Source organism: Dendrobates tinctorius, unplaced genomic scaffold (assembly GCF_039654945.1).
Source record: "Dendrobates tinctorius isolate UK_male_01 unplaced genomic scaffold, ASM3965494v1 ptg000034l, whole genome shotgun sequence".
Lineage (NCBI taxonomy): Eukaryota > Metazoa > Chordata > Amphibia > Anura > Dendrobatidae > Dendrobates > Dendrobates tinctorius.
Window position 1 is genome coordinate 22,599,484 of NW_027361702.1, and position 20,867 is coordinate 22,620,350.

The 20,867-nt window shown below is 47.0% G+C and overlaps 1 long non-coding RNA gene across 4 annotated transcripts in view; it reads left to right on the forward strand.

Moving 5' to 3' along the window:
• Positions 1–10,136: 10,136 nt before the first annotated feature.
• The window catches only part of LOC141087561 (uncharacterized), an 84,710-nt gene continuing 73,979 nt past the window's right edge, over positions 10,137–20,867 (forward strand). Inside the window, exon 1 of one of the 4 annotated variants that reach the window (XR_012231693.1) lies at positions 10,137–10,381. This is a non-coding gene — a long non-coding RNA (uncharacterized lncRNA). The remainder of the gene's footprint in view (positions 10,382–20,867) is intronic. The other 3 variants (XR_012231692.1, XR_012231695.1, XR_012231694.1) reach the window with 3 other exon arrangements.

The following is a 20,867-nucleotide window of genomic DNA, read 5'->3' on the forward strand; positions in this document are numbered from 1 at the left end:
AGGAATAATGCTCTCCTTCTGCATAGAAAAGGGAAAAAATATGGATGTTAAAACAAATTATTATAAAACACTTAATACTATATTATGTGCACAATTCTAATGTTGTTCATGCTGGAGAAGTAATGAAGGCTGGAGATAAACCAGTACATTTTACATTGTATATTTTCTGTGGATAACACCTGTAATGCAGTGACTCTTTGTGACTGCTAGGGGGCGCTATGTGGGCTTCCTAGTAGAGTTGAGCGACTTTTGTTTTTTTAGGGTCGCGTTTCGTTTCGTGAAACCCGACTTTTCCAAAAGTCGGGTCGAGCAAGATCGTCCGATTATAGGGAAAAGTCGGGGTCGTCCCGAAACACGAAACCCAATGTAAGTCAATGGGGAATAAAAGTCGGCAGTGAGAGGAGGACAGGAAACACACCTACAGTGCCCATTTGAATGCCAAAAGCAGGCCAGACCGCATATCAAATGTAAGGGTTGAGGGTCACTTGGGTAATAGTGATCACAAATTAATAAGTTTTCATGTATCCTTTAATAAGATGTGTAGTAGAGGGGTTACAAGGACACTAAACTTCAGGAAGGCAAATTTCCAACGGATGAGAGATGATCTTGGTGCAATTAACTGGGACGATATCCTGAGACATAAAAATACACAAAGAAAATGGGAGACGTTTATTAGCATCCTGAATAGGACCTGTGCACAATATATACCGTATGGGAATAAACATGCGAGAAATAGGAGGAAACCACTATGGCTAAATAGAGCTGTAAGGGGCGCAATAAGAGATAAAAATAAAGCATTTAGAGAATTAAAGCAAGTAGGTAGTGATGAGGCATTAAATAAATACAGAAGATTAAATAAATTCTGTAAAAAGCAAATCAAGACAGCAAAGATTGAGACAGAGAGACTCATTGCCAGAGAAAGTAAAAATAATCCCAAAATATTCTTTTACTACATAAATAGTAAGAAGCTAAAAAATGATAGTGTTGGTCCCCTTAAAAATAGTCTGGGTGAAATGGTGGATGAGGATGAGGAAAAAGCCAATATGCTAAATAACTTTTTTTCAACAGTATTTACACAAGAAAATCCCATGACGGATAACATGATCAGGGATAAAAATTCTCCATTAAATGTCACCTGCTTAACCCAGCAGGAAGTACGGCGGCATCTACAAATCACTAAAATTGACAAATCCCCGGGCCCGGATGGGATACACCCCCGAGTACTGCAGGAATTAAGCACAGTCATAGATAGACCACTATTTTTAATCTTTAAAGATTCCATAATAACAGGGTCTGTACCACAGGACTGGCATATAGCAAATGTGGTGCCAATATTCAAAAAGGGGACAAAAACTGAACTTGGAAATTATAGGCCAGTAAGTTTAACCTCAACTGTGGGTAAAATCCTGGAGGGTTTTCTAAGAGATACTATACTGGAGTATCTGGAGAAGAATAACCTTATGACCCAATATCAACATGGGTTTACAAGAGACCGTTCCTGTCAGACTAATCTGATAAGCTTTTATGAAGAGGTAAGTTCCGGACTGGACCAAGGGAATGCAGTGGACGTGGTGTACATGGACTTTTCAAAAGCTTTTGATACGGTGCCACACAAAAGGTTGATACATAAAATGAGAACAATGGGGATAGGGGAAAATATGTGTAGGTGGGTTAGGGGCTGGCTCAGGGATAGGAAACAAAGGGTGGTTATTAATGGAGCACAATCGGACTGGGTCACGGTTAGCAGTGGGGTACCACAGGGGTCAGTTTTGGGCCCGCTTCTTTTTAACATATTTATTAATGACCTTGTAGGGGGCATAGAGAGTAGACTTCAATATTTGCAGATGACACTAAACTCTGCAGGGTAATTAATACAGAGGAGGACAATTTTATACTACAGGAGGATTTATGTAAACTAGAAGCTTGGGCTGATAAATGGCAAATGAGCTTTAATGGGGATAAATGTAAGGTCATACACTTGGGTAGAACGAACAAGTTGTATAATTATGTGCTTAATTGTAAAACACTGGGCAAAACAGTCACTGAAAAAGACCTGGGTGTATGGGTGGACGACAAACTCACATTTAGTGGCCAGAGTCAAGCAGCTGCTGCAAAGGCAAATAAAATAATGGGATGCATTAAAAGAGGCATAGATTCTCATGAGGAGAACATAATTTTACCTCTATATAAGTCACTAGTGCGACCACACTTAGAATACTGTGTACAGTTCTGGTCTCCGGTGTATAAGAAAGACATAGCTGAACTGGAGCGGGTGCAGAGAAGAGCGACCAAGGTTATTAGGGAACTAGGGGGTCTGCAATACCAAGACAGGTTATTACACTTGGGGTTATTTAGTTTGGAGAATCGAAGGCTTAGGGGTGATCTTATTACAATGTATAAATATATGTGGGGACAATACAAAGACCTTTCTAATGATCTTTTTACTCTTAGACCTGTGACGGGGACAAGGGGGCATCCTCTACGTCTGGAGGAAAGAAGGTTTAAGCATACTCACAGATGCGGATTCTTTACTGTAAGAGCAGTGAGACTATGGAACTCTCTGCCATATGATGTTGTAATGAGTGATTCACTACTAAAATTTAAGAAGGGACTGGATGCCTTTCTTGAAAAGTATAATATTACAGGGTATATACACTAGTCTCCTTAATATTGCGTTGATCCAGGGAGCTAGTCTGATTGCCATATGTGGAGTCGGGAAGGAATTTTTTTCCCCAATGTGAAGCTTACTGTTGCCACATGGGGTTTTTTTGCCTTCCTCTGGATCAACATGTTAGGGCAAGTTAGGATAGGATATGGGTTGAACTAGATGGACTTAAAGTCTCCCTTCAACCTTAATAACTATGTTACTATGTTACTATGTAATTCTTCTTACTTAAGCTTGTCAACCTTAATTAACTTCATAATACAAGTTACGCACTGAAAAATGGGGGTTATTTGGCTAAAGTTGTGGGGGGGGGAGGGCTGGCTCCAGGTTTTCATGTGCCCTGGGCGAAAGAGCGCCCCTTTAACACATACCACAACTCATCATGCTCCGATACGGCAGATAAATAGCGGTATAGTACAATGAAAAATACCTCACTTTTTACATCTCATGACGAGGCCCATCTATTTCTCCATACAGAATCATTGGTCCCATATAATGTTTGAAACAGTATATGATGAGCTCCACATAATGCTACAGTATATGTTGGTCCCCATGGATGAAGCTCCACTGTCTTATGGGCCCAAATAATGCTCCAAACATAATGGGCCCCATTTCTAATGCTCTAGTGTATAATGGGCCCTGTAAATGCTGCTCCAGTGTCTGATGTCCACCTTTGGAATGTTCCAGTGTATGGTGGGCCCCATCTATCATTCTCCAGAGTATAGTGCTCCCCAAAAATTGCTATCCCAACATTGAAAACAATCAAATAAGTCTCTTCTCTAGGGAATCCCTGTACTTGTCTGGACAGGTGCTGTAGCTTGCTTAACAGCTCGCCAGCCGTTCTCACGCCCAGTATGGATTGCACGTGATTGCACAAAGGTTAGAAAGGGTACCGTATCCCTGGATAACATGTATGGATAGCGTACACATTCAAAATATATGTCTCAGGAGGCAGGCTCAGACGGTGTTAGGCCCAGTATGGATTGCACGTGATTGCACAAAGGTTAGAAAGGGTACCGTATCCCTGGATAACATGTATGGATAGCGTACACATTCAAAATATATGTCTATACAGCATGAGGCAGGCTCAGACGGTGTTAGGCCCAGTATGGATTGCACGTGATTGCACAAAGGTTAGAAAGGGTACCGTATCCCTGGATAACATGTATGGATAGCGTACACATTCAAAATATATGTCTCAGGAGGCAGGCTCAGACGGTGTTAGGCCCAGTATGGATTGCACGTGATTGCACAAAGGTTAGAAAGGGTACCGTATCCATGGATAACATGTATGGATAGCGTACACATTCAAAATATATGTCTATACAGCATGAGGCAGGCTCAGACGGTGTTAGGCCCAGTATGGATTGCACGTGATTGCACAAAGGTTAGAAAGGGTACCGTATCCCTGGATAACATGTATGGATAGTGTACACATTCAAAATATATGTCTATACAGCATGAGGCAGGCTCAGACGGTGTTAGGCCCAGTATGGATTGCACGTGATTGCACAAAGGTTAGAAAGGGTACCGTATCCCTGGATAACATGTATGGATAGCGTACACATTCAAAATATATGTCTCAGGAGGCAGGCTCAGACGGTGTTAGGCCCAGTATGGATTGCACGTGATTGCACAAAGGTTAGAAAGGGTACCGTATCCCTGGATAACATGTATGGATAGCGTACACATTCAAAATATATGTCTATACAGCATGAGGCAGGCTCAGACGGTGTTAGGCCCAGTATGGATTGCACGTGATTGCACAAAGGTTAGAAAGGGTATCGTATCCCTGGATAACATGTATGGATAGCGTACACATTCAAAATATATGTCTATACAGCATGAGGCAGGCTCAGACGGTGTTAGGCCCAGTATGGATTGCACGTGATTGCACAAAGGTTAGAAAGGGTACCGTATCCCTGGATAACATGTATGGATAGCGTACACATTCAAAATATATGTCTATAAAGCATGAGGCAGGCTCAGACGGTGTTAGGCCCAGTATGGATTGCACGTGATTGCACAAAGGTTAGAAAGGGTACCGTATCCCTGGATAACATGTATGGATAGCGTACACATTCAAAATATATGTCTATACAGCATGAGGCAGGCTCAGACGGTGTTAGGCCCAGTATGGATTGCACGTGATTGCACAAAGGTTAGAAAGGGTACCGTATCCCTGGATAACATGTATGGATAGCGTACACATTCAAAATATATGTCTCAGGAGGCAGGCTCAGACGGTGTTAGGCCCAGTATGGATTGCACGTGATTGCACAAAGGTTAGAAAGGGTACCGTATCCCTGGATAACATGTATGGATAGCGTACACATTCAAAATATATGTCTATACAGCATGAGGCAGGCTCAGATGGTGTTAGGCCCAGTATGGATTGCACGTGATTGCACAAAGGTTAGAAAGGGTACCGTATCCCTGGATAACATGTATGGATAGCGTACACATTCAAAATATATGTCTATACAGCATGAGGCAGGCTCAGACGGTGTTAGGCCCAGTATGGATTGCACGTGATTGCACAAAGGTTAGAAAGGGTACCGTATCCCTGGATAACATGTATGGATAGCGTACACATTCAAAATATATGTCTATACAGCATGAGGCAGGCTCAGACGGTGTTAGGCCCAGTATGGATTGCACGTGATTGCACAAAGGTTAGAAAGGGTACCGTATCCCTGGATAACATGTATGGATAGCGTACACTTTCAAAATATATGTCTATACAGCATGAGGCAGGCTCAGACGGTGTTAGGCCCAGTATGGATTGCACGTGATTGCACAAAGGTTAGAAAGGGTACCGTATCCCTGGATAACATGTATGGATAGCATACACATTCAAAATATATGTCTCAGGAGGCAGGCTCAGACGGTGTTAGGCCCAGTATGGATTTGACGGCCCAGATTACACAGCGGAGGAGCAGGGAGAGGTAAAGATTGCAAATGCTGGGGCCCTGCCCAAGCAAGGGGGGCCCACTCGTGGGCGTCGGTACTGGCACTGGGCCCCTCATAGTACAGCGGTGTGTCTGATGGCGGGTGTGCACCACCACCGTCAGAGACACTTGATTGCACTATGAGGGACCCTGTGCCAGTGCCCGCGCCCAAGAGTCGGCCTACCCACCTGTCCAGGGCAACGGCACTCGCACGGTGTCGTGTGCTAGGTGTTGACCCCGGCCATGGGGGGGAGCCAGCACAGTTAGGGAGTTTTAGAAAGTGGCATATGTTGATGTTGGACATTCAGCTGATGCAAAAGGCGAAATAAGTGAAGTACCAGGAAGAGATGGACTAAAGCAAGCCATTTTTCTGTCACCCTATGTGTCATCAGGGGAAGGTGGGACAAAATCCTTGGAAACCCATGCATGGTTCATTTTAATGAAGGTTAGATCATCCACATTTTGGGTTGACAGACGGGTCCTTTTTTCTGTCAGGATTGATCCAGCTGCACTGAAGACTCTTTCCGATAGCACACTTGCAGCTGGGCAAGCGAGCTCCTGTAAGGCATATTGGGCCAATTCAGGCCAGGTGTCCAGTTTAGCGGCCCAATAGTCAAAGGGGAATGACCTGTGTGGGAGAACATCGATATGGGAGGAAAAGTAGTTTGTAACCATAGTTGACAACTGCTGTCTCCTGTCACTTTCCATCGATGCAGTATTACCAGTTGTGTGAGCGGTATTTGAAAAATCAGTCCACAACATTGTCATGAAACCCCTGTCTCCAACGCCACTTCTGCTGTGTGCACCACGAACACCTCTGCCAAGCTGCCCCCGGCCCGTACGGCTCGTGTGAGAACCATCACCGCTGCTGTGTGCTGGGAATGCCTCAAGCAACCGATTTACCAGAGTTGCTTGTTTATTAGCCAATATTAGGTCAAGGTTCTCCTGTGGCATGATGTTTTGTAATTTGCCTTTATAGCGTGGATCCAGGATGCTGGCCAACGAGTAGTCGTCATCGTTCATCATTTTAGCAATGCGGGGGTCCCTTTTTAGGATCCGCAAGGCATAATCTGACATGTGGGCCAATGTTCCCAGTGTCAATGATGCACTGCGAGTGCTGGGTGGAGGAGCACTTTCTGGCAAATCCATATCCCTCCAGTCACGCACAAACCCTGTACCAGACCTTGCCACGCCAACATTTTCACTTGCCCCACGAGATGCATCCTCCTCCCCTAAGTAATCATCCCCATCATCCTCCTCCTCCTCCTCTTCTTCCTCCACCTCGTCCAGGAGAGGTCCCTGAGCAGACAATGGCTGAATGTCATCAAGGATTCCCTCCTCCTCTTCCTCCTCATCAACATTGGCTGCAGACGCCTGCTCCTTAAGGTGCGTCAAAGTTTGCATGAGCAGACGCATAAGTGGGATGCTCATGCTTAGGATGGCGTCGTCTGCGCTTACCAGCCGTGTGCATTCCTCAAAACACTGAAGGACTTTACAAAGGTCTTTCAGCTTCGACCACTGCACGCCTGTCAACTCCATGTCTGCTCTCAAAGTGCCTGGCCGTGTATCCTCCCACAAATGCATTATGGCCTGCCTCTGCTCGCACAGCCGCTCCACCATGTGCAAGGTGGAGTTCCACCTTGTTGCAATGTCGATAATGAGGCGGTGGTTGGGAAGGTGGAGCAATCGCTGCAGCTTCTGCATACGAACGGAGTGTACAGGCGACCGGCGGATATGCGCGCACAGTCTTCGCACCTTCTGGAGCAGGGCTGTTAACTCCGGATAATTTTTGAGGAAGCACTGCACCACCAGGTTCAAGGTGTGAGCCAAGCAAGGTATGTGGCTGAGTTTTGAAAGGGCTATGGCTGCCACAAAATTATGGCCGTTATCACTAACTACCTTGCCTGCCTCAAGATGTACACTGCCCAGCCATGACTCAGTTTGTCGCTTCAAGTACTCGGCCAGCACCTCGGCGGTGTGTCTGTCGCCCAAACACATCATCTGCAACACAGCCTGCTGACGCTTTCCACTAGCTGCTCGATAGGGGGACACATCGTGTGCAACAGTGGCAGCTGCAGATGGAGTGCTCGTACGACTGCGCTCTGTGGACGAGCTTTCGCTTCTGGAGGAGGAGGAGGAGGAGGAGGAGGGTCGAACGCCTACAGCCAACTGTTTCCTATACCGTGGGCTAGGCAGCACTGTCCCACCACCGCTGTCCCCTGTGGACCCTGCATCCACCACATTAACCCAGTGCGCAGTGATGGACACGTAACGGCCCTGGCCATGCCGACTGGACCATGCATCAGTTGTGAGGTGCACCTTTCCGCTCACTGACTGCTTGAGTGCATGGACAATGCGGTCTTTCACATGATGGTGGAGGGCTGGGATGGCTTTGCGAGAGAAGAAGTGGCGACTGGGTAGGTCATAGCGTGGTACTGCATAGGCCATGAGTTCGCGGAAAGCTGTGCTTTCCACCAACCGAAAGGGCATCATCTCAAACGAGATTAGTTTGGCAATGTGGGCGTTCAAACCCAGTGTACGCGGATGAGAGACTGAGTACTTTCTTGACCTACTCATAGTGTCTGGGAGGGTGAGCTGGACTTGAGAGCTGCATATGGTGGAAGTAGCGGTGGACAGGGCGGACTGAGAGAGGGTTGATGATGGTGATGGAGTTGGTGTTCTTTCTGATGGCCTAGAATCAGTCTTTCGTTGATATAACAGTGGGATTCCCTGACTGCTGTGGTCTTGCAATGACACCTCAACATTTGCTGCTGTTCTAACCGGTGGGCTTACAGTGGGGGAAACAATGTAGCGTTGCTGACTACCTTCGTTGTGATCAGTTGCACATGTGGCACTTGAGGTTTGGTGTTGTGTCCACGCTTGCAAGTGCATGCTGGTTAAATGTCTAAGCATGCAACTGGTATTCAAATTTTTCAGATTTTTCCCTCGGCTAAAGGTCTTTGCGCACTTCTTACAGATAACCTTGGCCTGATCATGAGGATTTTGTTCAAAAAAGTGCCACACTGCACTCTTCCTACTTTGGCAGACATTTTGCGGCCTAGCACGCTGTGATCTTTTGACCCTCTGGACAAGCTGTCCAGCAACTCTTTTGATGTTTGGAACCTGTCTTTGGAGTGCTCCGGGCCTGCCAGATAACAGCTGTTGTGATGTCGATGTCTGCTGTGGATGCTCCTCATCTGAGCTATTGGAAGCAGCACCCTCTTCCCCCAATGGATGCCAATCTGGGTCAACAACTGGGTCATCCATCACCTCCTCTTCTATGTCATGTGCACCTTCCTCTGTGTCACCGTGTATGGTGGTATAGTGTGCGGGAAGGGGCACCTGAGTCTCATCAGGGTCAGAATCTGGCTCTGCACACTGCGAGGACAATGTAGTGCTCTGAGTGAATGTACCAGCAGAATCATCCATCAGCGGCTGTGCATCAGTGCACTCCATGTCAGATTCATCTTGGCCTGGGTAATTCACCATTTCACTTGATAATCCAGGCATGGTATGTGAAAACAGCTCCATGGAGTAATCAGTAGTATGGCCTGCGTCATCCTTCAATCTTGGTTGGGGTGAAGGACACAAGGAAAGGTGTGGTTCATGAACATGAGCCTCCAATGACGACTCAGTGCTTTTGCTTTTTACAACTGAAGAAGAGGAAGCGATAGAGCTGGAGGCTGAGTCAGCAATGTAAGACAAAACTTTTTCCTGATGCTCTGGCTTTAAAAGCGGTTTGCCAACTCCTAGAAAACTAAGCGTTCGAGGCCTTATGTAGCCAGACGATGACGCAGGGTCTGCACCTCCTGCATTCGGTCCTATTTTGCTCTTGCCACTACCATCAGATCCACCACCAACACCATCATTACCAGCTGCCAACCCCCGCCCAATTCCACGGCCTCTTCCACCAGCCTTCCTCATTTTTGGTAGAAATGTAGACAAAATCCAACAAACTATATAGTAATGTAAAACAAGGTACAGGGTGTCTATAGGACAGGGGATATTTAGAATTTCTGCACACACTTGTGGACAGTGGACACTTTTGGATTGTGTGAGGCCCACTGATATCTGAGCGCTATGTGACAGGCTCGATGGCACAGCTGTGACCAAAGTGACGAGAGGATAAGGGAGATTTTGAATCTCTGCGCACACTTTTGGACACTGGACACTTGTGGATTGTGTGAGGCCCACTGATATCTGAGCGCTATGTGGCAGGCTCGATGGCACAGCTGCCTGTGACAAAAGTGACGAGAGGATAATGGAGATTTTGAATCTCTGTGCACACTTTTGGACACTGGACACTTGTGGATTGTGTGAGGCCCACTGATATCTGAGCGCTATGTGACAGGCTCGATGGCACAGCTGCCTGAGACAAAAGTGACGAGAGGATAATGGAGATTTTGAATCTCTGCGCACACTTTTGGACACTGGACACTTGTGGATTGTGTGAGGCCCACTGATATCTGAGCGCTATGTGACAGGCTCGATGGCAAACTACATAATGAAGGTGTGTTTCGCACATGAGAGAGTGTTGGGAGTCTGGTTTGTGCACAGACTTCTATATGTCCAGGTGGGACACAACAGAGTTGTCTGTGACCTGGGAGGTAGAAGGCCTCCTGTGTATGTGGCTCCAGGCCAACCCTGCTTGCTGGATATCGCACAGCCTGGGGAAGCAGTGCTGGCTTTCCTGAACCAGAGGAACGAGGTCTGTGAGATACCTCCAGAGTGGACGATCGCACAACCGTGAGTGGCACTGACCCCGGTCAGTAAGAGACCGTACTGTCCTATGGAACTGAGTGTTTAACGAACATTGCCCTGGCCTGTGTGTGAACAGGGTCTGAGGGAGCAAAGCCTTGTTTATGGACATTATTATTTTATGTTGCTGGACCTAAAGACTGACTACTCTGTGTTTGTGCTGCTGGGGATATGGAGCAATAAACCCAGGAGAACTTTTAAGGAAACTGAATCTTCCTGTATGTTATAGCGCTGCCAAGCTGGCGTTCCCCAATGCACTCAGTGAGCGCTGCCTTACACACCCTAAAAACACAGTCACATAAAGAAGATGAATATCATGAACCTGCCAATATAGGCCATTCCATATTATCAAGGATTTTTTTTGTAGTTACTTGTATATTCTATAAATTAATGGTAAAAACCACAGTAAGAGGAATTGAAATTCCCCCAAAATTCAAGAATAAACACAGCAAAAAAGGGCAACAATGTCTGACATACAAAATGTAAACTACATGGGTTTGCTGCATCCTGATGCATTAGTTTTGAGACCTGGGCAGGTAAATACTGCTGTCCTTTTTTGCAGTGTATATACTTGTATAGTCCCCCTATACACCCCAGGCAAATGTCATCAGAGTCAGATTACGTGATGGGATCATCATATATGCAGCTATGCCCATGTTTGTGTGACCCAGTTTTTTTACAGCACTTCTTGTGATGTGTGTCACTCCCTTCCCCTTTACACCTGTTGTGCAATAGTTTATTCAATAAACTTTATTTTTGTTCATATATTCGGACCACAATATCATTTTTCTCCTCCTTTTCTTCCCCAGGGCCATTATACTGTATGGAGCACTACATGGGGATATCATACTGTACGGAGCACTATGTGGGTCCATTACATTGCATGGAACACTATGTAGTGCTCATTATATTGTATGGAGAAATATGTAGTGCCCATTTTTCTGTATGGAGCAATATATGGGGATCAATATACTGTATGGAGCACTATGTGATGCCCATTATACTGTACTAGAAATAGGCCCGATGCTATTGCATCGGGAGTTTGGTGAACTCAAATCCCACGTGACACCACTCATTGGCTCAGCCGGCGGGGTGGGGGATTTGAATCCTGGGCCGCTCATTAGCTCAGCCGGCGGGTGGCTCAGCCAATGAGCGATGCCGCGTGGCTTTGGCAGGGGATTTGAATCCCAGCCGCCATATCGGAATACCCATAACTTGGGTGTTCCAATATGGCAGTCGGCGTAGTTCCGATGCGAGCGCTGCTGATCTCCAGACGGAATAGCGGTGCTGTTTTTGTCACAGCTTCCAGCCGCGGTGGATTGTGGGATAGCGGCACAGTCACCTGAAGCTGTGACAGAGCCGATTGGCAATTATATATTAGATGGAGCAATATATGGGGTTCATTATTCTGTATGGAGCACTTTGTGATGGGGATTACAGTCGGAAAATCATACTGTGATGGGGTGAGAGAAAAGAAAGAGTCCGGAGGCTGTCGGAAGGTGAGTATATAACTATTTTTTATTTTAATTCTATTTTTAACAGGTTTATGGTACCCAGGGTCCAGACGAGTCTCCTCTCCTCCAGACCCTGGGTACCAGCTAGCGCCGGTCAACTCCCGACTGTGTCGCTGCTGACGTCAGTGCGGCCGGAGATGACACGCGGCAACCGCCGCTGATCTCCCGATGGTAGCGGTGGTGTGCATCCTTCGAATTCTGGACTGTGCCTGCACACTGCGCCTGTCGCTGATTGGCCGCGGCCGGCCGTGACCAATCAGCAACATGGGATTTCCGTTACAGACAGACAGACAGAATTAGACGATTATATAGTAGACCAGATGTGTTCCCGGGCAGTAACATCATGATGGAGGCAGCTTTGTGGCACTGGGGGTGGCGGCCCACCCACTTCCGTGCAATCACATCCAGCAGGAAAGACGGTGTTTTGCGGCCTGTGCTGTAGATGGTGTGCGGCGCCACCAGAGGGTGACCGCACCCAATCTCCAGCACAGACCTCAAGCCGCGGTCTTTCCTGCCGGTTGTGACTGCATGGAGGTGGGTGGGCAGGCAGCGGCGGGATCCGTCACGTGTAGTCAGGCGATGGATCCTGGCGGGGGTCTGGCGGCGGCATCCCTCTCATTACTCCCCCCTCATTACACCCTCTCATTATACCCCTCTCACAACAGGCAGGAAAGACGTTGTTTTGCGGCCTGTGTTGGAGATGGTGTGCGGCGCCACAAGAGGGTGGCCGCACTCAATCTCCAGCACAGGCCTCAAGCTGCGGTCTTTCCTGCGGGCTGTGACTGCATGGAGGTGGGTGGGCAGGCAGTGGTGGGATCCGGCACATGTAGTCAGGCGGTGGGTCCTGGCGGGGGTCCGGCGGTGGCATCCCTCTCATTACACCCTCTCATTACACCCCTCTTGTTATACCCCCTCTTTATACCCCTTTCACAGCCTTGTGATCGCAGCGGCGGCATGGATCCGAGCTGAAACTGGGATCCGAGTGGCGGCCGGGATCCAAGCAGCGGCCGGGATCCCAGTAGTGGTCGGCATAGCAGCAGCGTTCTGGATCGCAGCGGCAGCCTAGATCCGAGCGGCAGCTGGGATCCCAGCAGCGGTTAGAATCACAGCGTTGGCTTGGATCCGAGCGGCAGCTGAGATTCGGGATCGCAGCTACGTCCTGGTTCCAAGAGGCATCACTTGGGTATTCCAATATGGCGGTCGGCGTACATCCGGTACGGCGCAGTGGATTGTGGGATTCGGGGACATCCAGAGGGAAGTGGGTGACAGACAATTTATGGCAATTATATTGCCAGGAACACCGCACAGCACTTGCTCACTGAGCCAGTGCGCGTGTCCTGAGTACAAAGACTGTGCACAAAGATACCTGTGGAGCGGGGTCTCAGTGGTGATGATGCATGCTCCAAGCTCACAGGACCTGAAGCACGTGACTGCTGGGGGCGTGGCCTCAGCTCCACAGAGCCAGGAGCTGCAGGGAAACTCTTAAAAAGGTAACTACAGGGCAGTGTTACCAACAGGCATAGACAGAGACAGAAACCAGATCAAGCCAGGTCAAAGCACGAGATAGCAATACAGTACCAAAGGATTAGACAGAATGGATAGTCAGGGCGTAGCAATAGATAAGAAAACCAGAACGGGCAATAGACGGTACAATAGGGACAAACTGTAACGGAGTAACGATAGCCAAGCCAGGAGGTCAGAACCAGAAAAGACAATAGTACCAAAATGAGAGACGGAGTACAGAGTGAGGGAACGGACCGAGTCATACACGGAAAGCAAACAAGCAACGCAGAATACACGCACACCAGGGGTCAGACACACCAGAACAACAGTATAGCTGACAGAGAACCCTGGTAAATAGTGAGTATAAATACCCCTCCCAGATCCAGAAAGAGGACACGAACACTTAACCCTGTGAGTGCAGGGCAAGAACCCTGTTCAAACCATGACAGTACCCCCCCTCTTAACGGGGGGCCACTGGACCCCCAGGCTTGTCTGGGTATCTGGCGTGGAAAGCCCGCACCAGACGATCGGCATGCACTGAACTGGGCGGAACCCATGACCGATCCTCCAAGAGTACCCATTCCAGTGTATCAGATACTGGAGTCTCCAACGCACCCACCGGGAGTCGACAATGTGCCCTAGTTCATACTCCAGCTGCCCCTCTACCAGCCCTGGCAGAGCATTTGATGAGGGATCCTCTCTCACCATCCCCACAGGCTTTAACAGGGACCTGTGGAATACATCAGAAATTTTAAAGGAGGTGGGCAGCTGCAGTCGGTAGGCTACTGGGTTAACAACCTCCACAACTTTGTATGGGCCAATAAACTTGGGGCCCAGGTTTATAGATGATATCTTAAGCTTGATATTGCGGGTGGATAGCCACACCTTCTCCCCTACTGCAAATGCTGGACCTGACCCCCTTCTCCTGTCAACAAACCGCTTATAGTTTTCCTGGGCCTTGGAAATATTCCTCTGAACCTCCCTCCAAAGAATTCTAACACGTTGTGTTGCACTCTCAGCTCCAGGACATCCTGAATCCATGCGGGAAAACTCTCCAAAATGTGGGTTAAACCCATAGTTGATCTGAAAGGGAGACTTCCCAGTAGATTGACTCACACGACCATTGAATGCAAACTCTGCCATGGGCAATACCTCACACCAGTCCTCCTGCCTGGAAGAGGCCAAGCATCCGTCTGTCCATTAGACTCTAGGTTTTAGGCAGAGGAGAAGGACAACGAAATCCCCAGCTTTTTGCAAAAAGCCCTCCAGAATCTGGCTACAAACTGTACCCCTCTGTCTGACACCACATTCATAGGCACTCCATGCAACCGAATTATATGCTGCATAAATAAGCGGGCCAGGGTTTCAGCAGATGGTAATACGGGGAGAGGTACAAAGTGGGCTTGTTTTGAAAACCTATCCACCACCACCCATATCACCAAGTTGCCCCTGGAAGGAGGAAGATTTGTGATAAAATCCATGGACAAATGTGTCCATGGTCTATCCGGAATTGGCAAAGGCACCAACTCCCTGGCCGGCAGGACCTGAGAACATTTAGAACGAGCGCACACCCCATATGCAGTCACAAACTTTTTAATATCTGTTACCATAGAGGGCCACCAGAAACCCCATGCAATTGCCCCCTGGGTAGCTGCAATCCCAGGGTGAACAGTCAACATAGAATCGTGAAATTCCTGCATAAGTCCGAGACGAAAACGTTCCGGTACAAATAATTTACCCGGGGGTTTACCACCCGGAGCCCAAGCCTGGGCCTCTAAAATCTCTCTCTGTAACTCAGATGAGATTTCGGCCACCACTACTCCTGGCTGAAGAATGGAGGAGGGAGGTTCTGGAGGGGAATCAAAGCTTCAAGATAAGGCATCAGCCTTGCTGTTTTTAGATCCCGGGTGGAATGTGATGGTAAACTGAAATCGAGAAAAAAAAAAAGTATCCAACAAGCCTTTTAGGGGGTCAATCTCTTGGCAGACTCGATATAGGCCAAGTTTTTGTGATCAGTGATGACTGTAATGGGATGAATAGCCCCCTCCAGGAAATGCCTTCATTCTTCAAAAGCCAATATTACCGCCAACAACTCTCTATTGCCGATATCGTAATTTCTCTCGGCAGAGGAAAATTTTTTAGAGAAGAAGGCGCAAGGCCTCAGATTAGTAAGGGTAGGAGGGACCTGAGACAAAACTGCCCCCACCCCTACTTCCGAGGCGTCAACCTCCACGATAAAAGGTCTTGACGGGTCGGGGTGTACCAATACAGGGGCTGAAGAAAAGCACTTTTTTAATGTCATGAAAGAATTTTTTGCAGCTACAGACCAATTTTTTACATCAGCTCCCTTGAGAGTGAGGTCCGTTAGATGCTTTACCACCTGCGAGAAGCCCTTAATAAATTTCCTATAAAAGTTAGCAAAGCCTAAATATCGCTGCAACCCTTTCAAGTCATGAGGCTTCACCCAATCTGTAACAGCCTGGACCTTCTTAGGATCCATGCAGAACCCCTACCCTGACACAATCAACCCCAGAAAGGATACTTCTTGCATGAAAAATGAGCATTTTTCCAACTTGGCATACAAATGATTCTCCCTCAGTCTCAGGAGATCCATCCGCAAATGGTGCAAGTGAGATTGACTGTCCACCGAGTACACCAGAATGTCATCCAAATAGATGACCACAAAACGACCAATTAAATCAGAGAAAATTGCATTAATAAAATTCTGAAAAACAGCAGGAGCGTTGGTGAGACCAAAGGGCATAACCAAGTTTTCGAACAGCCCTTTAGTCGTCAGGAATGCTGTTTTCCATTCGTCCCCTTCCCGAACTCTTATAAGGTTGTATGCCCCACGTAAATCCAGTTTAGAGAACCACTTGGCCCCGGTGAGTTGGTTACATAGATCAGGAATTGGGGGAGAGGGTATGTATTTTTCACAGTAATTTTGTTTAATTCCCGAAAGTCGAGGCACGGCCGCAAACCATCTTTTTTCTTAACAAAAAAGAAGCCCGCCGCCACAGGTGAAACAGAAGGGCTAATATGCCCTTTGTGGAGACTCTCGGTAAAGTACTCTGTTATGAATGGGTCACCGAGGAGGAAAAAAACAACAAGCTAAGTCTCAGAAAACCAGAGATGTTGGTAAATATACAGATTGCAGATCCCTGATCTTAACCACACAACTAGCAGCAGTCGTGGAGCGTTCCTTCGATGGTCCCAGACTGTTGTGAGTTCATTTTCCCCTTCACTACTGAGGCCCGAGGAACTCCCTCTTCTGATGAAGAAACTTAGTGAGCCTGATTGTCAAACACCTGGGGCTGATGATGATGACTGGCTGAGTGGAGTTAATGACTGGATATAAGGCTGCCGACGCCCTTCTGGCCTGCAGGTGATTTCTCTGTGGACTTCTAGGAAACCAGTCTGATTCCTGCTCATCTAAAGCTAAGATTTCTGCTTTGCCTTTTTGCATTAGTGTTTTGTTTTCCTTGCTTTTCTGGATTCTGACATTCCCTGCTGGGGTTAGCTGAATCTCCTTTTGCCTGTTGCTCTGTCTTCAGAATATTCCTGAGTACTGACATAGCTTTTTTTGAAGCCTAGTGTCTTCAGGGCCTTTTTACTGTCAGTTTGTTGGCTCTTATTTTCATAGGGTTTTTCACGGATTGCAGACAGCAGCCTTCCTGTCCTTTCCTATCTAAGCTAGCGTGGGCCCCATCTTTGCTCAGTCTATCTTTCTGTCTGTGTTTTGTTCTTTCTTCTTGCTTCACCGTCATTATATGTGGGGGCTGCCTTTTACTTTGGGGTCTGCACTGGGGCAGTTTAGATTTCCCTTTCTGTCTTTAGGCTATGTAGTCCTCTGGCTGTGATCGAGGGGCCTAGGGCATCGTAGGAGCCCCCCACGGCTACTGCTAGTTGTGTTGATAGGTTCAGGGGTCTGCAATCCGATAGCTGCCAACTTCTCTGGTTTTCTGGACTTAGCTAGCATTACTATTTTTGCCTCCTACGGTGACTCAATCATAACAGAATCACCCGCCATACCGCAGATTCTAGGGTACTCAATAGCAGGAAAGAATTGTATAAAAAAAAAAAAGTGTGTATATTTTTTCCTCTATATCTCTGAGGCCGTAGGGGGAATTTCTTTTTTTTCTCTCAATGGAGATAAAGCAATTGTCTGATCGTGTGGAGCAGCTCGCTGCGGAAGTGCGGGGAATTTCCGCCTACCTTGCTCATTCACATGCTGCTGAACCAAAGATTCCTACACCTGATGTATTTTTTGGGGATCGGTCTAAATTTTTGAATTTCAAAAATAATTGTAAATTATTTTTTGCCTTGAAGCCTAACTCGTCAGGGAGCTCCGCGCAGCAGGTTAAAATTGTCATCTCTTTGCTGCGTGGCGATCCCCAGGATTGGGCGTTTTCTTTGAAACCAGATGATCCTATTCTGACTAATGTGAACGCATTTTTTCAGGCCTTGGGGTGGTTGTATGACAAACCTAATGCCATTGATCAGGCTGAAAAGACCCTGCTGGCATTGAACCAGGGTCGTGATTCTGCAGAGTTGTACTGTCAAAAGTTCTGAAAGTGGGCGGTACTTACTACCTGGAATGATAGTGCCTTGGCTGCTCTCTTTCGGAAGGGGTTGTCAGAAGCCGTAAAAGATACTATGGTGGGATTTCCTGTTCCCTCTGGTCTTGATGATTCTATGTCTTTAGCCATTCAGGTTGATCGGCGTTTACGCGAACGCAGAGCTGCACGAGAGGTGTTGCCACCTGTTGAACAGATGTCTGAACCTATGCAATGTGATAGAGTTTCTTCCAAAGAGCAGCGTCAGGAGTTCAGAAGGCGTAATAAGTTGTGTTTTTTCTGTGGAGATGCCTCGCATATTATTTCTGTCTGTCCTAAACGCGAGAAACGCTTTGCACACACGTTTTCTGTTGGTGGTGTTCAACCTAAGTTTCTTCTGGCTATTACTCTGATCTGCTCCCTGTCCACATTTTCCGCCAAGGCTTTTGTGGATTCGGGAGCAGCCCTAAACCTAATGGACTTGGATTTTGCTAAACGTTATGGATTTCCGATAACACCTCTGCAGACGCCTATCCCTTTGAGGGGGATTGATGCTACTCCTTTGGCTAAAAATAAACCTCAGTTTTGGACCCAGGTGGTAATGCGGGTCGCCCCAGACCATCAAGAAAATTGCAGGTTTTTGGTGTTACATAATCTGCATGATACTATTGTTCTGGGGTTTCCCTGGTTACAAATTCATAATCCAGTTTTGGATTGGAAATCTGTGTCTGTGGTGAGTTGGGGTTGTCGGTGTGCCTTTAGTGACGCTCCGGTGTTTTCCACCTCTCCTCAGTCGCATGATGTTCCTGATTATTTGGCGGACTTTTATGATGTATTTAGTGAGAATGAGTCTGCGTCTCTGCCTCCTCATAGGAGTTATGACTGTGCTATTGAACTGAGCCCGGGGTGTAAATTTCCCAAGGGTCGGCTCTTCAATTTATCTGTACCCGAGCACGAGGCTATGCGATCCTATATTAAGGAGGCGTTGGAGAAGGGTCATATTAGACCATCCTCGTCACCCTTAGGTGCCGGTTTTTTTTTTTGTAGCCAAAAAGGATGCATCATTAAGACCTTGTATTGATTATCGTGCTCTCGACAAAATTACTGCTAAATATCAGTATCCGTTACCCCTGATTTCTGATCTATTCTCCAGAGTTAAAGGTGCTTGCTGGTTTACCAAGCTTGACCTCAGGGGGGCGTATAATCTTATTCGCATTAAGCATGGGGATGAATGGAAGACGGCGTTTAATACTCCGGAGGGACATTTTGAGTACCTGGTGATGCCTTTTGGGCTCACTAATGCCCCTTCTGTCTTCCAGTGCTTCATGAACGATATTTTCCGAGATTTTGTCGATAAATTTTTGATTATCTATCTGGATGATAATTTGATCTTCTCCAAGGATTGAGATTCTCATGTGGAACATATTCGGACTGTGTTCCGGATCTTGAGGGAGAATTCCCTGTATGTCAAAGGATCTAAATACCTTTTTGGAGTACAGAGGATTTTTTTTTTGGGATTTATTTTGTCCCCGTCAACTATTGAAATGGACCTGGCCAAGGTACAGGCCATTTACGATTGGGTTCAGCCCACTTCTTTGAAGGCCCTCCAGAAGTTTTTGGGTTTTGCTAATTTTTATCGGAAATTTATAGCAAAATTTTCTAGTATTGCCAAGCCATTGACTGATTTGACTAAGAAGGGTATTGATGTGTTAAATTGGTCTCCGGAGGCTGTTTCTTCCTTTCAGGAGCTGAAGCGAAGATTCACCTCCGCCCCGGTTTTTCGGCAACCTGATGTCTCACTTCCGTTCCAGGTAGAGGTGGATGCTTATGAGATTGGTGCAGGAGCTGTTTTGTCCCAAAAGGATCCTGTAACATCTAAAATGAATCCCTGTGCTTTCTTTTCCCAAAAGTTCTCTCCATCTGAACGTAACTATGATGTGGGGAATCGGGAACTGTTAGCCATGAAATGGGCATTTGAGGAGTGGAGACATTGGTTGGAGGGAGCTAAGCATCAAGTCGTGGTCCTCACTGACCACAAGAATTTGATTTACCTAGAGTCGGCTAAGCGCTTGAACCCTAGACAGGCTAGATGGGCCTTGTTTTTTTACACGTTTTGATTTTGTGGTTTCTTTTCTTCCTGGAACTAAGAATGTCAAGGCTGACGCCCTCTCTAGGAGCTTCTTTGCTGATTCTCCTGTGGTGACCAAGCCTGCTACCATCTTAGGCAAAGGGGTAGTTCTTTCTGCCATCTCGCCCGATTTGAGACGTGCTCTGGAAGAGTTCCAGGAGGACAAACCTGAGCGTTGTCCCAGTGGAAAGTTGTATGTTCCTGACCAGTGGAAGAAGAGAGTGATGTCTGAAGTTCATTGCTCTGCTTTGACTGGTCATCCAGGTATTTTTGGTACTAGAGATCTGGTGAGTCGGTCTTTTTGGTGGCCCTCCTTGTCTCGTGATGTCAGGAATTTTGTGCAGTCCTGTGGGACGTGCTCCCGGTCTAAATCGTGTTCTCGCTCTAGTGGGTTGTTGATGCCTTTGCCTGTCCCCAAGAGGCCATGGATCCATATTTCAATGGATTTCATCTCTGATATGCCTGTCTTTCAAAGGATGACTGTTATTTGGGTGATTTGTGATAGTTTCTCTAAGATGGTTCATCTTGTACCACTCCCTAAGTTGCCGTCTTCCTCTGAATTGGTGCCTCTGTTTTTGCAACAGGTGGTTCGCTTGCACGGGATTCCTGAGAACATTGTATCTGACAGAGGAGTCCAGTTTGTGTCTAGATTTTGGAGAACTTTCTGTTCCAAGCTGGGAATTCAGTTGTCCTTCTCCTCTGCTTTTCACCCTCAGACCAATGGGCAGACAGAGAGAACAAACCAGACCTTGGAGTCATATTTGAGATGTTTTATTTCTGCTGATCAGGATG